Raw genomic sequence first — 3165 nt, 5'->3', positions numbered from 1 at the left:
GGAACCATAGTGTTGAAGGTCAGAGGGATACACACACTACAGTAAAAATACAGTGGCCACAAACCACTAATCCCCAAGTATTCCTTTTAAAAAACTTTGTATCACGATGTTGTCTATTAGTCCAGTTTCGAGGATTTTTGTTTTCTTTATATTTAAGCAATCCATACGGAAGACTGTAGTCTTTGACCTGCATTGGTAAGTGCTTCAAGGCCTCCTCACTTTCAGCAAGTGAGGTTGGGCCTCTGGCGATTTAAAAGAGAAGGAGTTAACACTAGAGCACTGATTTCGAGGGGAAAGTTTTCTCTCTGTGGCTGCTCTGGAGGCAAGTCTTTGTCTTGCCAGCTTTGACTTCCTAATCCTGATTCTGTCTTTTCCTAGTTTACCATGATGTTGTCTATTAGACGAGTGGTGAGAATTTGGGTTTTCTTTACATTGAGTTGTAATGCATACAGAATAATACAATTTAATATTTGGTAAGTCTTGTCCTTGTCCCTTTGCCTTTTCAGACTTTTCCTAGCTATGGTTTTTGTTTATTCTTACAAATAAACTTTGTAAGCTTTGCGCAGTGGCAATATCGTAGCCAATGAGGTTTACCCGAGGCGCGATTATTGCTAATTGAAAACAAATAAACTTTGTAAGTGTACATATTGTCTTCCAACCGCGCACACCCCAACCCCGCACAAATTTGGATGGTATAGTTGTGGGATGGTATCAATTTTTATAGATTAACCAAAACCACAATTACTTACTAAGAATTAACATTTGTTTTTGTAATGATGAGAAGTCCTTTCAATAATATAGAATGTTTTTTTTTCATTTGTTCAAGTGGTTTTTAATCTCAAAAGCATTATATAGTTTTTATTATAAGGGTCTTACACATTTCATTTATTTCTAGGTATGTTATATAGTATTGCTATTATAAATGGGGTCTGTTCTGCTATTATATAAAGCTTTTTTTAAAGGAATACTTGGGGATTAGTGGTTTGTGGCCACTGTATTTTTACTGTAGTGTGTATATTTCTTGGGCCTTCAAAACTATTTTCTTGGAGACATCATGGTGAAGAGCTCATCCAGGGATGACTGGACGGAGGAAGAAATGATTCTCCACCAAGCACCTACGGAACATGCAAGGACGAGAAAGGAGAACCTCCCCTTTGTCTGGCAGTTTAGAATGGTTGAGTAGCGTCAGTTTGATTGTATGTTGTATAGAAGTGCTCAGAGAATATTTGAACTATAAGTCTGTAAAAAAGATGAATCAATTAATTCCTCTCAAAAGAGAGATGAAAAAACAAATGACCAGCGGTGGAAATAGCCTGGGTACTGATCCAAATCTGTTGATGTCCTGGGCTTCCTTGTCAGCGCAATAGGCAGAATTCTCCTATTCGATCCCGAGTTTCTTCATTTTATTGAAGGTTGGAGAGAGCGAACCCAATATCTACTTTGCATTGTATGTACAAGACACCTTGGCATTGACTAAATATACACTGGCCCTCGGGAACCTATATTTCCTAGTTTTCTGATCTTAGGTTATCTTGCCTAACAAGCCTTCTTATTCCAATTGAATCCTTACATTTTTTTCTCCATCTTGTTATTACCACAACTTGGTTGTAGATTATAGCTATATGTAATATAATTATATATATATAACTACATATATATATGTAGTTTTATATGTATACATAGAATAACAACTTGGTTATAGTTAAGGTTAATACAACCTAAACCAAAACATATCCACCGAGTTGATTGAAACTCATAGCAACCCTCTAAAACAGAGTCGAACTATTCCATAGAGATCCCAAAGTTGTAATCTTTCTACCAGAAAACTTCCACACCATTTCCCACACAGCTTCTTGCGGGTTCAAACTGCTGCCCTTTCAATTAGCAGGGTGCAAGTTGACGTCAACGCTCACTATCACACTAGAAAAGTCGAGGTATATTTCTCCTCCGAATGAACAGGAAGAACTTTATTCTCGACACGGCACCTCAAATGTACACTTCCTAGCCTGTTCAAAACTGAATGTGTACCTGCTAGGCCATCCCGTTGTGATATTTTTGTTATAGCAACGGGTATTAGGTCTCTAGAGGTTTCACGGCAGATTTACCACACATGGATGGTGTCAACAATACATTCATTCTCTCAGACCTGGAGAATTCAAATCCACGACACCAGCTCGAGACGCTAGGGGAAGGCTTTCTCTCTGGGTTAGCTTACAGTTTAGGAGAAGGTTCCTTGTATCCTTTCCCCAACCGTAGGCCTGGCATTCTTTATAGCTCTCCATGTGCTTTGGCATTAATTTGTCTCAGAGATTCTCAGGGAACCCACGTGGCACTAAGCTGTTATGCCTTGGACTGCTAATGATAAGGCCAGTAGTCCAAACCTACAAGCTGCTTCTCAGGACAAAGATGAAATTTTATAAATATTATCAGCCTTGCACCCTTATCAGACCTGATTGGAAAACATTCATAAGGGTCTGCAGACAGTCCTAGACCTATTTATAGGCTCCTTCCCCCACCCTTTTCTTTTTTATATGTCTATCTATATTAGATAGGCAAGAAAAACAATCCTGAGGAGAAAACAATGGGACTGACAGTTATGGAGGGACATGGGAGAGGGGGGAAAAGATGTGGGAGCCCACACACTCAGGAACAAGGGACCAACAAGAGAACTAAAATTGATGGCCAGGGCGTAGAATGCCCAATGGGGTTTGATTAAGTGCAATGAATGCCTAATGGGGTTTGATCAAGTGCAATGAATGCCTAATGGGGTTTGATCAAGTGCAATGTAGCTGAGAGGAACCATGGAGAGCTGAATGAAGGTCAAACATGATAGCCAGAGAGGAGGAAAGTAAAAGGAAATAGAGGAAAGAACTAGGAGACTAAAGACATTTATAGAGGTCAAAATACCGGCATGTACATATATAAATATATTTATATATAATTACAAGGAAATAGATGTAAGTCCATATATTTATATGCTAAGTATTAAGGTAGCAGACAGACATTGAACCTCTACTCAAGTAGTCCCTCAACTCCAGAACACTTTGTTCTAATAAACTGGCATTCTGTGATGCTCATCTTCCTGAAATGATCACTGAAGAGAATATGGGTGCATAAGCAAATGTGGTGAAGAAAGCTGATGGTTCCCAGATATCAAAAGATATA

At 38.8% G+C, this 3165-nt stretch overlaps 1 pseudogene; it reads left to right on the top strand.

Moving 5' to 3' along the window:
- Window positions 1–554: 554 nt before the first annotated feature.
- Window positions 555–633, top strand: LOC142447425 (U4 spliceosomal RNA; annotated as a pseudogene).
- The last annotated feature ends 2532 nt before the right edge of the window (window positions 634–3165 follow it).

The sequence above is a fragment of the Tenrec ecaudatus genome, chromosome 4 (genome assembly GCF_050624435.1).
Source record: "Tenrec ecaudatus isolate mTenEca1 chromosome 4, mTenEca1.hap1, whole genome shotgun sequence".
Lineage (NCBI taxonomy): Eukaryota > Metazoa > Chordata > Mammalia > Afrosoricida > Tenrecidae > Tenrec > Tenrec ecaudatus.
The sequence above is the reverse complement of the archived record's forward strand: the minus strand, read 5'-3'. Positions and strand labels throughout refer to the sequence as shown.